Here is a 14328-nt window from a genome sequence, read left to right as displayed (position 1 = left end):
CGGAACACAGCAGCAATCTTGGAACTCAGGAATGCTGGCAGAAATACCTCTGGACTTAATTACTAAAATACCAGAATTCCAAAACCACACAGCTGCTTTCTCGGCCACGCAACATCATGTGCTCTTCGTTATCAGCAATAGAAAAGAAACGATCTAGTGATGCCTTTTTGACAGGTCTGATTGTTGGGGGGAAAACTCCAAATAATAATAGTTGGTTTTCTGTCGAAAATTGAATGTAATCAAAGTAAAGAGAGAGTAAAGTGAAAATCATCTGCCACACAGGCAGGGTGGGGAGTGGGAGGGGGCGTATACTGGGGTTCTTTGTTGTGGAACATGTGCACTGGTGAAGGGATAGGTGTTTGATCATTGCATGACTAAGACTTTATCCTGAAAGCTTTGTAACTGTTCTCAGGGTGATACAATAAATAAATTTTAAAAAATTGCTGAAGAGACTCACAAATTAATCTCAGTGTCTCATACTATTCATAATAAGCAATAAAAATAAATTACTTATCATCTGCCTGTGGGACATGGTTGAGTGGTTGTAGGAAGGTGTAATGGTGGTGGGATTGGTGTTAAAATATGAATGTAACAAATTATTGAACAACTTTATGAAAATAAATTGAAAATTAAAAAAAATTAAATACTGAGGATCAACCCTCTGTATATAGAGCCAGGACTGGACCCTGAGCACCACTGGATATGACCCCCAAACCATGAATGAAAAATGTATAATTACTCAACCAACAGGGAGGTGGGATTTGCTTAGAGTTATGTTTACATCCACTAGGACAGAAGCAGTAACTTGAATTGCATAGAATGTGGTTTTTCCCATCACCCTTGGGGCTCCAAGGTCGTAGAACCAAATCCCTTCTGTCCTGTGGTGCTATCATACCACAGGCATTGTTTTCTTTTTTATTATTATTTTCTTGCACAGGCATTGTTTTCATCTGAGTGCAGGAGGCTCATAGCCTCATCACTACAGACCCAGATGAAGGTGTGTTGGTAAAGGGGGCAACCTCACAGGAAAGCCCACATCACTCTTCCTCAGTCCCCTTTAGGTAATCACACCTGCCTGCAAGAGAAGCCATACTGTGTTCAGAGACACCATCCCTGAGCCCCACCAAGAGTGATCCCTGAGTACAAGCCTAGGGGTAAGACCTGAGCACAACCAGGTGTAGCTTAAAAACAGTAGCAAACAAACAAAAACAAAAAGGAAGTGCAGGGGCTGGAGCAATAGCACAGCAGGTAGGGCGTTTGCTTTGCACGCTGCCGACCCGGGTTCGATTCCCAGCATCCCGTATGGTCCCCTAAGCACCACCAGGGGTAATTCCTGAGTGCATGACCAGGAGTAACCCCTGTGCATTGCCGGGTGTGACCCAAATAGCAAAAAAAAAAAAAAAGAAAGAAAGAAAGAAAGTACAGTTTAACCTTTTAACCCTAGTCTTGTCTTCCTCTCTCCTGCCTCCTCATTCTCTTTGTTTTTCTATTGTGGTGGACACACCCAGAATTACTAAGTGCCTCTCATTCCCGTGATGCTAATGGTGCCCTCAGGTGTCATGAATTAAACCCAGAGCCTAGAATATGAAAGGCTTGCACTCTACCATTTGAGCCACATCCCCCATCCCTAGCCTCAGTTTTCTTTTTTTTAAAATTTTTTTTAGAGAATCACTGTGGTGTACAGTTACAAACTTATGAACTTTTGTGTTTGCATTTCACTCATACAGTGATCATTTACCCATCCTCCACCAGTGCCCATTCACCTCCACCAATGATCCCAGTATCCCTCTCACTACCCCCACCCCATCCCCGACCACAACACCCTGCCTCTGCGGCAGGGCATTCCCTTTTGGTCTCCTTTTGGGTGTTGTAGTTTGCAATAGAGGTATTGAGTGGCCTTCATGTTCGGACTATAGTCTACTTTCAGTTCACATCTTCCAACCTGAAAGGGTCCTCCCAACAACCTCTACTTGGTGTTCCCTTCTCTATCTGAACTGCCTTTTCTCCCAGCATGTGAGGCCAGTTTTCAAATTTAGCCTCAGTCTTCTTATCTGTAAAGTGGGGATAATTTCTCTGCAATTAGTGAAGAATAAATGTAATACAGATGTTCTCATAAAATTTTCTTGACAACCTGAGCACATTTATAAAACCTCATATAAATGGGCTACATATGTTATTTCAGAAATAGAGACCATATGTAGCATTGTAGCACTGTCATCCCTGGTGTTCATCAATTTGCTCGAGGAGGCACCAGTAACGTCATCATTGCTGCTACTGTTTTTGGCATATCCATTATGCCACCGGTAGCCTGTCAGGCTCTTCCATGTGGGCAGGATACTCTCGGTTGCTTGCCAGGCTCTCTGAGAGGGACGGAGGAATCAAACCCGCGTCAGCCACATGTAAGGCAAATGCCCTACCCGCTGTGCTATAGCTCCAGTCTTACATTATTATACAGTACTACATTATTATCATTATTAATATTTTTAATTTGGGGATCACACCCGGAGTGCACAGGGCTTACTCTGGGTTCTATATTGCGAAACCACTCCTGGTTGTGTGCCATATGAAATCTCAAAAATTGAGTGTTGGTAGGCTTCGTGAAAGGTAAGGGCCTTACCCAGCTCCATAATTAATCTGAGAAAGAATGATTAGCAGCTGAATCTTCCCAGGTGGTACCAATCTACCAGCTGGAAACTCGGAAGTGTTCTCAGAATGGGGGGCAGGTCAAGTCCCCCAAACTACCTCACCCTAGCCACCAGAAAACCCAGAAGTTCCCCCCCACTCCCCCCCAACACACACTCCAGCTATCTTGGAGGGAGAGTACCAGTCCAGTTCCACAACTATTCTCACGGCAATGAATTCCTGAGAAGTAACCCACTAGCCCTAAGGCTTTTGGAACCCACCTGTGAACACAGGAACCAATGCCTGATAAGACCTATACCAGTACCTGGCTCCAGTACAGACAACCGCCCCCTCTGCCCCCCCACCTCCCCCTGCAGGAGCATAGGCCAGGAAAGATCAAAGAAGACCATCAACTTCACCCAACTCAACACCCCAGGTGATTACTCTTAAAACATTTAATTTTGGCAGTTAAAACAGTTCCCCTTGGAACCCAAAGCTCTGCATGCTATCAGACATTAGATCACAGATGCCCTAAAAAATGTGTCCTTTAGTTTCCTTGTGTGAATTTCTGTCACTAAGAGACCCTCATTCCACTGCTTCTTTGACATCTGCCATTCTGTTTTTATTTGCATTATGCAGTGCTCAAGGCTTACTCCTGCCTCTACACTCAGGAATCACTTCTGGTGAGCTCAGGGAGCCACATGGGATGCCTGGGATTGAACTGATCTGCCACAGGCAAGGAAAGCACCCTATCTGCTATACTCTCTCTCCAGCCCTGACATTTGCCACTTAAATTTTTGTTTTGTTCCCTTTTTTTTTGTTTTGTTTCTATCTCTAATACAATCAGTACACAATTGTATACTGACTTTGTTCTCTGAAAATGTACCCAGATCAGGAGAGTCTTATGTTCATTTTGACAGAGATTGAATCAAAGATGAAAAAACACCAGGACATATCAGCAAGCTTTTACCAGAAAGATCCTTCAAGGGCTCCACAAATTTGGTCTCTTACAGGAAGCTCTCAAAATACCTCCTATTAATACTTGGCTCATCTACATTGTTTGGTAAATCAGAAATTCTTGGGCAGAGCTGGCAACTAAGCAGCTGAGTCCTGGATCCTGAGATCCTGAAGGAGGTCTCTGGGATGCAGTCAAGGGGAATTATCCAAAACTTGGATCATGAGACAAAAGGAAGATGGGACTGGAGAGATAGTTGAGGGGGTAAGGCGCTTGCCTTGTACACAGCCAACCCACCCAAATCCCCACAAATCCCTATGGTTCCCCGAGCACAACCAGGGATCACCCTTGAACACAGAGCCTGGAATCACTCCTGAGCACCAGCGCATGTGGCCCACGCCTTTTCCAGCAGACAAGGAAAGAAGCAGTACTTTTAATTATTTCCTTTGGATATAGGAGTTTACCTTTTTGAGTCATACCCAAAGATTCTTTCATTGTTCAGGGCAAGATGCTTTTTTTTTTTTTACCATATCTGCTTATTATGATTATTCTGTTCTGTTTGGGGACTATGATGTTTAGGCTTCCTCCTTGCTCTGCTCCGAGAAATCACTCTTGGTGGTGTTCAGTAGACTATATGGGATGCCAGCAATGGAATCTGGGGAAGACGCATATGAGGCAAGTGCCTTACTGACCCACTAGACTATTTTTCCTGCACAAGCCTAGATGTTCCCAAGTTACATGTTAACTTATAAATATTTACCCAATGAAGATTAAAAAAAATGTTTTATTGGGCCAAAGAAATGGCCCAAGGATTAAGATGCTTGCCTTGTACATGGTCAACCTTGGTTCGATCCCAAGCATAAGCTCCAGGAGTGATCTCTGAGCATAGCGCCAGGTGAAAGCCCTAAGCACTCATGGCAGTGCTCAGGGAATCATATGTGGTCCAGGGGATCAAACCTGGGTGGGTCATGTGCAATCCCCTATTCTCTGTACTATTTCTCCAGCACACAGCAATGTCTTTTTATAGAGAAAGAAAATAAAGTATAATCATCAAATGGAGTGATGTCTGAAGGAAAATATATGCATGCTTCCAAAATCCAAGGAAAAGCTTAATTCCTCCCACTTTTGCTTTTGGGGATAGGTGTGTGTGTGGGGGGGGGGAATGGGGAGAAATACCCAGCAGTGCTTAGGAGCTACACTTGGCTCTGTGCTTGGGGGGTCATTTCTAGCAGTGTTTAAAGACCTAACCAGGGTTGACCAAAACAAGACCTTAAGCCCTATACTATCTCTCTCTATTCCTCCCCTCCCTTCCCCTCTTCTTCCCTCCTCTTTTCCCTTCTCCTCCTCCTCTTCTCCCTTCCCTTCCTGTGCCAGAGACTGAGCCCAGGCCTCCCATACGGAAAGTAAGCGCACCAGTCTTTTGTGCTCTCTCCCAAGAAGAAACCATCACGAATTTCAGTGTCTGTGTTTGGGCCTCTGTTGAGAGCAGCATCTAGCAGCTTTCATGATATAAAACCTATGCCCAAGCAAACAAAACTGGGACTAGAGAGATAATATGGTGGGACGAGCGCTTGCCTTGCACACAGCCGACCAGGGTTCCATCTCCAGAACCCCATATGACACCCCGAGCCCTGCTAAGAGTAGCCTCTGAGCACAGAGGCAGAAGTAAGCCCTGAGCACCACCAGGTGGGCCCCCGCAAAACACCCCTGCTCTGAATGCTATCAGGCCGCTCAGAATTTAAGAACTTGTTTCCTATAAGGCACTTCATCAACAGTTCCCAACTTCTGCATACTGTGTACATTTGCAAGTAAGACATTAAAAATTTTGCAAAATACTTCCCCAGAGAAAAATTATAAATTATTTGTTCTTAGATTAGTCCAAAAATAATATACTAATTATATGTAAACATAAGTATATTTAAATATATTTCTATTTATTATATATAACATAATATATTATTATTATTATTACTTATCTCTTAAACAAGTAAATCATTTTCAAGGATGACTTACTAAACTATAGGTATTGCTGCACCTCCAGGCTCTTTTAGGCCCTAATTGTTTGGGTTGACTGGCTGGTCTGAAATAAGTGTTATGAAAAAAGAAATAATTTTTTTTCTTTTGTTGGTTTATTTTTGGCCACATCTGGTGGTGCTCAGTGCTTACTCCTGGGCTATATGCTCAGGAATCACTCCTGGCAGGGCTCAGAAGACCATATGTAGTGCTGAGGATCAAACCCAAGTTAGCCATGTTAAAGGCAAGTGCCCTACCCACTGTGCTATTTCTCACCCCCAAAAGAAATGGACATAAGTAAGCAGTCAGGGCCAACGTTCTTAGATAATTTTTGTTACGTAAGTTTTGGGCCCACATCTGGCAGTGCTCAGGGCTGACTCCTGGCTCTTGCACTCAGGGATCACTTATGGTGGTGCTCGGGGACCATGCCAGGATTAAGGCCAGGTCAGCCATGACCTGCTGTACTATCATTCTGGCTCCATGGAGCCAAACTTTTTTGTAAAAAGGCAATAAGGGTTGGCATACCTTACCTGCTGTACTATCATTCTGGCTCCATGGAGCCAAACTTTTTTGTAAAAAGGCAATAAGGGTTGGCAGTATTGTTCACTGGTACTGTCAAAAGAGACAAAGCAAGGGCTGGACTGATAGCATAGTGGGTAGGATGCTTGCCTTGCACCGACTGACCCAGGTTCGATCCCCAGCATCCCGTGTGCTCACCCAAGCACCTGAGTGCATGAGCCAGGAGTAACCCCTGTGCAACGCCGGGTGTGACCCAAAAAGAAAAAAAAAAAGACAAAACATCTAAAAGAAAATATTGGGGCTGGAGCAATAGCACAACGTGTAGGGCATTTGCCTTGCACGCAGTCAACCTGGGTTCTATTCTCAGCATCCCATATGGTCCCCTGAGTACCGCCAGGAGTAATTCCTGAGTGCAGAGCCAGGAATAATGCCTGTGCATCGTTGGGTGTGACCCAAAAAAGGCAAAAAAAAAAAAAAAAGAAATATCTGTAGCTATATTGAATAAAATAATGCAAATGTATTTTAAATATCTTTAAACACAGGGGCTGGAGAAATAGCAAAATAGGTAGGGCGTTTGCATTGCACGAGGCTAACCCGGGTTGGATTCCCAGCGTCCCATATGGTCCCCTGAGCACCACCAGGGGGTGATTCCTGAGTGCAGAGCCAGGAGTAACCTCTGTGCATCGCCAGGTGTGACCCAAAAAGAAAATAAATAAATAAATAAATAAATATCTGTAAACACGTACTCTCAAACTTTAACTCTAATGAAATTAGGAGCACAAGTCTCCCAGACCGTAATCTATAAAGACAGGACTCAGACAGAGGAGTGGTAACTGACACAATGTAGCAGAAAGTCAGAGGTCTAGCTGTTGAGGAAATGGAGATTCAACCATCCCTGCTCAGACGTGCTAAGGAATGCTTTGCTCAGGGCAGGAGGTTCCCTCTGTGGGCACAGGGCCACCGCTGGAGAGGAGAGAAAAAGTGGATTCTCCTTCAGATACAGCAGGAGCAAATGGAAATTTTCCGTCAAGGCACAGGGTGGAGGTGTTGGTGGGTGGAAAATGACTGCAAGAAAACATCAGGAATAAGAATAAGAAACAGTCTAAGTTCAACTAGCCCAGCATGAGACTTGGGTTAAAAACAGGAAAAAGCAGTCAGATATGAAAGAGGAGGAATCTGATTAAACTGACTTAGCAGGATTCTTGCTAAAACTGGAATGTACTTGCAAGAGTCCAAATAGTTCTGGAAGTGGCCTTAGAGTCTGGCTATTGTTTATGGGGGACAGTGGCCCCAGAGGCCACTGCCAGAAGCCCGTCTTTGCCCCACAGAAACTCGAACAGGCTCAGTAACCAGAAGCAGCAGGTCCACTGGAATATACGTGGGGGGTAGCTGAAAAGAGAGGGAGGTTTGAGTCATGGAAGAAGAGATTGTTCCGCATAGGGCTTTTGTTTTTTAATTACTGTGAATTACACAGTTACAAAGATATTTATGATTGAGTTTCAGGCGCATTGTTCCAACACCTACCCGTTCACCGTGCCTATCAAGGAACTTCAGCGATGTCCCCAGTTTCCCTTCTGTTCCTAGTGTTTTAAAGAGCACCATGCCCACTCAGGACCTGCCCAGGGACCTCCCTCACTTTCTTGAGGAGATCTGTGGCTTCTCTCTGGAGAGCCTCATGGGCGCTTACCTGAGGTGCAGATCCAGCACGGGGTCACAGTGAGGGCTGACAATGGACTAGCACCCCACGTTCCTCCACTACCCAAATATTAGAACCTCTACAGTGTGCCATTCAGCCACCGATGCCCCCCAGTATCTCCCTCCCCCAGAGGGGACTGGAGGAAGTTTCCAGAAGCTGGGGAAACAGTGCAAATGCTGGAATGTCAACAGCTTGTTATTTGTTTTTTGTTTGTTTGTTTGCTTGGGGGGGCTGGGGGAAGGGTCCTGTGGGAGAGACCACACTCTGGTGCTCAGGGCTTACTCCTGGATCTGAGCTCAGGAATCACTCCTGCCTCAGAGGACCATAGGCGTCACCAGGGAATTGAACCTGGATCAGCAGTGTGCAAGGTGAGCACCCTCACTACTGCACTACTATCCTCACAGCCTCATAGGTGCTGAAACTTTGTAACTCCCCAAAAGCCTGCTTGATACAGAAAGGGCATCTGTCATCTTATTCGCCAGTTTACAAACTGGTGAACATCCTATGTTTGGGGACTTCCTGCCTTACAAACCCACATTTCTACAGAAGCAATGGAAAAGCCAGAAGACTCATTTTCCCCAGGTTCCTTTGCAGTTTAGGCCTACTTCTGTGATCAAGACCCTGGCCGGTAAGCATCACTGCATGACACTGAGAAGCTGGTGAGGGGAAGCAGACTGCTCGGGGAAGCCCTTCCGCTGTGGGATCCACAAGACTGCAGGGTCAGGGCCCCTGGCACTTTGCTTCCAGCAGTGCTTGTCCTGGGCAGGGATTTGCCCGACCTAGACTTCCATTCCCGGTTGTATCACCTTCAATCGGGCTTCCTGACCCTACCTTCAATTCTGAGAGTTCTCCAGTGTCCTTCTCTTCAGATTGGCACCAAACCAGATCCTGTCCTCTTGTGTCAGCTCAGACCCTCGACTGGAATACCAGTAGAAAGCTTATTCTAGGGCTAAGCGATAGCACAGCGGGTAGGGCCATTGCCTTGCACACAGCCGACCCAGATTCAATTCCCAGTATCCCATATGGTCTCCCGAGCACCTCCAGGAGTAATTCCTGAGTGCAGAGCCAGGAGTAACCCCTGTGCATCGTGGAGTGTGACCCAAAAAACAAACAAACAAAAAAGCATATTCTTATTGATCATAACTCCTCCCCAGATTTCTGAGGGGAGGTGGTGGGAGGTTGGAGTATGGGCACTGTGGAGGGAGGTTGACACTGGTGGAAAGATTGGTGTTGAAATATTCACTATATCAGGATATCACTGTCATCCCGTTGATCATTGATTTTCTCGAGCGGGCGCCAGTAACGTCTCCATTCGTCTTAGCCCTGAGATTTCAGCAGCCTCACTTTACTCGTTCTTCCCAGCGGTGCCACATTGGAGGCTCTTTCAGGGTAAGGGGAATGAGACTCGTCATTGTTACTGTATTTGGCATATTGAATACGCCACGGAGAGCTTGCCAGACTCTGCCGTGAGGACAGGATGCTCTCAGTACCTTGCCAGATTCTCTGAGAGGGAGAACTAGGCCATAAGAGGTTGAGGCCGCATGCTTCCGGGAGCTTTGTTTTATAGTCTCTGGATCTTGGCCCTTGATGGGATTACACAGTGCCCAGGGCAGTTGGTGGGTGTGGCTGCCAAGCTACTGGAAAATGAGGGATCTGGGTGAAGAAGTTCCAGACCTGATATGCGCAGGCTTGGAGAGCTCAGCCCCGGGTCCCGCACACCTGGGTTCCTCTGCCGGTTCCTTTATTCGTGAGTCTTGTCCTAGCCTGTGGAGAGTGGCCTTGAGCATGGCTGTGGCTGGGTTCCAGAGGTCTTCAGCTGCGGGGCTAAGAATCACATTTGAGGGCTGGAGCAGTAGCACAGCAGGTAGGGCATTTGCTTTGCATGTGGCCGACCTGAATTTGATTCCCAGAATCCCATGTGGTCCCCCGAGCACCACCAGGAGTAATTCCTGATTGCAGAGGCAGGAGTAACCCCTGTACCTTGTGCCTCGCCGGGTGTGACCCAAAAAAAAAAAAATCACATTTGAATAGTCAGAGCAAACACAGATTCAAAGTCAGAGGCTGAGCATTATATAGATTCAACGCGATCCCTATAAGGATACCCATGACATTCTTCAAAGAAATGGATCAAGCAATCTTAAAATTCATATGGAACAACAAACGTCCAAGGATAGCTAAAACAATTCTTGGGAAAAAGATGATGGGAGGCATCACCCTCCCCAACCTCAAACTTTACTACAAAGCAGTAACAATTAAAACAGCATGGTACTGGAACAAAGGCAGAGCCGTAGACCAATGGAACAGGGTGGAATATCCTTACACACAACCCAAATGTATGATCATCTAATCTTTGATAAGGGAGCAAGAGATGTGAAGTGGAGCAAGGAAAGCCTCTTTAACAAATGGTGCTGGCACAACTGGACAACCACATGCAAAAAAATGGGCTTAGACCTTGACTGACACCATGCACAAAAGTCAGATCAAAATGGATTAAAGACCTCAACATCAGACCACAAACCATAAGGTACATTGAAGACAAGGTCGGCAAAACCCTCCACGATATTGAAGATAAAGGTATCTTCAAAGGTGACACGGAACTAAGCAATCTAGTAAAAACAGAGATCAACAAATGGGACTACATTAAACTAAAAAGCTTCTGCACCGCAAAAGATACAGTGACCAGAATACAAAGATTATCCACAGAATGGGAAAGGATAGTTACACAATACCCATCAGATAAGGGGTTGATATCAATAGTATATAAAGCACTGGTTGAACTCTACAAGAAGAAAACATCCAACCCCAACAAAAAATGGGGCAAAGAAATGAACAGAAACTTTACCAAGGAAGAAATACGAATGGCCAAAAGGCACAGGAAAAAGTGCTCTACATCACTAATCATCAGAGAGATGCAGATCAAAACAACCACGAGATACCACCTCACACCACAGAGACTAGCGCACATCCAAAAGAACAAAAGCAACCGCTGTTGGAGAGGATGTATGGGAGAAAGGGACCCTTCTACATTGCTGGTGGGAATGCCAATTGGTTCAGCCCTTCTGGAAAACAATATGGACGATTCTCAAAAAATTAGAAATTGAGCTCCCATTTGACCCAGCAATACCACTGCTGGGAATATATCCCAAAGAGGCAAAAAAGTATAATCGAAATGGCATCTGCACATGTATGTTCATCGCAGCACTGTTTACAATAGCCAGAATCTGGAAAAATCCCGAATGCCCTAGAATGGATGACTGGTTGAGGAAACTTTGGTACATCTATACAATGGAATACTATGCAGCTGTCAGAAAAAAGGAGGTCATGAATTTTTTATTTAAGTGGATCGGCATGAAAAGTTTCATGCTGAGTGAAATGAGTCAGAAAGAGAGAGACAGACATAGAAAGATTGCACTCATCTATGGTATATAGAATAACAGAGTGGGAGACTAACACCCAAGAATTGTAGAAACAAGTACCAGGAGGTTGACTCCATGGCTTGGAGGCTGGCCTCACATTCTGGGGAAAGGGCAACTCAGAGAAGGGATCACCAACTATAATGTAGTCGAAGGCCATGCGGGGGAAGGGAGTTGCAGGCTGAATGAGGGCTAGAGAATGAGCACAGTGGCCACTCAACACCTTTATTGCAAACCACAACAGCTAATTAGAGGGAGAGAACAGAAGGGAATGCCCTGCCACAGTGACAGGGTGGGGTGGGGGAAGATGCTATTGGGGAGGATGGGAGGGATGCTGGGTTTACTGGTGGTGGAGTATGGGCACTGGTGAAGGGATGGGTTCCCGAACTTTGTATGAGGGAAGCATAAGCACAAATGTGTATAAATCTGTAACTGTACCCTCATGGTGATTCATTAATTAAAAATAAATAAATTTATTATAAAAAAAAAAGTCAGAGGCTGGAAACCTGTCTTCAAGGATACAACTACTTAAAAAAGACTGGGGTGACCATATTAGTATCTGAAGGCAGAGATGCAGAACAATATAGAATATTTTTATTATTTTTATATTACTACAGCACCATAATACATATTTAAAATGATAAGAATTAAAAACAATTTACCCAGGGGCAGAGCCCACTGAGCTCATTTTGCCTTCCCTAAATCAAACAACTCTGTGGCTGGGAAGATACTATTTCTCAAGGCATCTCTGAGGCAAATCTAGGCCAGTGATCTAATTTATTTTAAAAAATCAAAAGAAAAGGACTTTTAAAAAGTCATACAAGTAATGCACTGTCATCAAAAAATAGTTCACAAACCATTTATTTAACAGTCTTGTCTAAATCTCTTTTTTGAACTCAAGAGAATATTTACTGACCTTCTGCAAAATCCATATTCCTCCCTTTGGGAAAAATTATAAGAAAAAATGACATTTCATAATTTTCACATTTTGCAAAAATCAACACCACTAGTATATTTTTTAGATAGAGACTAGAAACTCTTATTCTAACTCTTTACCACAAATTGAATCATTCTACTACCAAATATCAAGCTACCAATGATCCTCCCCATTTTCAGAAACTGCTAAGCCAATTCATATTTTCTTCCAATATTTTCTTTCTGACGTCAGTCTCTCTCCTCACAATGTATCAATCTTAACTACAACCTACATGAAGTATCAAGCAGTTAAGCATAAGGTTAGTGATGAGAACAAGAGCAGAAACGGAGGAATCCTGTGCGGTTGTTAGATGGACAGAGTTGAATGTTTGAGTTTGAGATGCGGTGGAATCCTGGGGGATGGAAAGCAAAGAGGACAGAACAGTAAAATAATAGGATAGATTATGCAAGAACTGACCATGGGACCCCAACAAAAGCTGTAACATGCCTAATGGGGGGATGGAGTGGAGAAGAGACAGTATTTGAAGGGAAATGCTCCTCGAGAATTCTAGATTGAAGGTGCATGATCCTGAGCAACATAAATAAATTTGTTTGTAGAGACACCATAAACTAGATAAGCAAACAGGAAAACCCAAGTAACCTGAAACACAATATTTTATCCTGTTCCACAGTTTAGCATTTCCTAAGTGTTTTATGAACTGATGTGAAGTCTAGCATTTATTTGCTTTATGAAGTAAACTTTGAACATAGCTCAGAAATGGTCATACAAGTAATGTTACCAAATCTACATAATAGTCTTATCCAGGTACCAAATTGTGCACCTACTTTGTATAGTGCTAGATTCCATTTTATTGCTTTTCAGTTAGAGGCTCAAACAAACAAACCAATTTTGCATTTGAATCGTTAAAAAGAACATTCAATAAAGTACACCGCTTTACTTCACCTGGATCCTGATACCTTTTCTGTCATTTAATGACTATATTAACCTAGCCTTGGTATTTCTCTCCTATGAATTTAGGGTAAAATGGTGCCTATCTTAATAGAGTTAACTGTGAGAATCAAACAAGAAATTGCTGCTTAGTTTTTCATTTGTAGCGAGTGCTAATTAAACAAGACCTGTTGTTACTACTAAGAAATAACTACTTTTGATTTTGCGATGTAAGCATGGTAAAAGTGCCATATTTAATATGCTAACAAATCTAAAATTCTTCTGATATTATAGTACAAAAGTTCATAGTTGTTTAAATCAAAACTTGATATTTTTTTTGGGTTTGTTTTTGTTTTTGTTTTGCTTTTTGGGTCACATCTGGAGATGCACAGGGGTTACTCCTGGCTTTACACTCAGGAATTACTCATGGAGGTGCTCAGGGGACCATATGGGATGCTGAGAATCGAACCTGGGTGGGCTGCATGCAAGGCAAATGCCCTACCAGCTGGGCTATAGCTCCAGCCCCTAAATCAAAATTTGAAATCTCAAAGTCTTTTTTTTTTTTTTTTTGCTTTTTGGGTCACACCCAGCGATGCTCAGGGGTTACTCCTGGCTTTGAACTCAGGAATTACTCCTGGCGATGCTTGGGGGACCATATGGGATGCCAGGGATCGAACCTGGTCGGCCACGTGCAAGGCAAACGCCTTACCCGCTGTGCTATCCTCCGGCCCCTGAAATCTCAAAGTCTTGTATGGCAATATTCTTTAACTTATGGAGAAGTCTAAATTAATTTATAGACAAACTAATCTTTTTAAAATACAGATCTCACGTATAGTTCAACACAAAAATTAAAATACTCTAAAAACCAGACGACCCATGTGTTGATTTTGAGGTATAAATTTCTTTCTTTCTAGATTGTTATGAAGACGCTCTTCTTTTATTTATTTTTGATTTTGTTTTATTGTTTTGGGACCTCATTAAGCAGGGCTTACTCCTGGCTCTGTATACAAGGATCCTTCCTATGGGAGTTCAGAGACAGGTGTGACCCAAAAAGAAAAAAAAAACCCATATAATCACATCAATAGATGCAGAGAAGGCATTTGACAAGATCCAGCAACCATTTATGATAAAAACCCTCAACAATCTGGGAGTTGAACGAATTTTCCTCAGTATAATCAAAACCATCTGCCACAAACCTACAGCAAGCATTATTCTCAATGGGGGAAAACTAAAAGGCTTCTCTCTA

This window comes from Sorex araneus, chromosome 3 (assembly GCF_027595985.1).
Source record: "Sorex araneus isolate mSorAra2 chromosome 3, mSorAra2.pri, whole genome shotgun sequence".
Taxonomy (NCBI): Eukaryota; Metazoa; Chordata; class Mammalia; order Eulipotyphla; family Soricidae; genus Sorex; species Sorex araneus.
The sequence above is the reverse complement of the archived record's forward strand: the minus strand, read 5'-3'. Positions refer to the sequence as shown.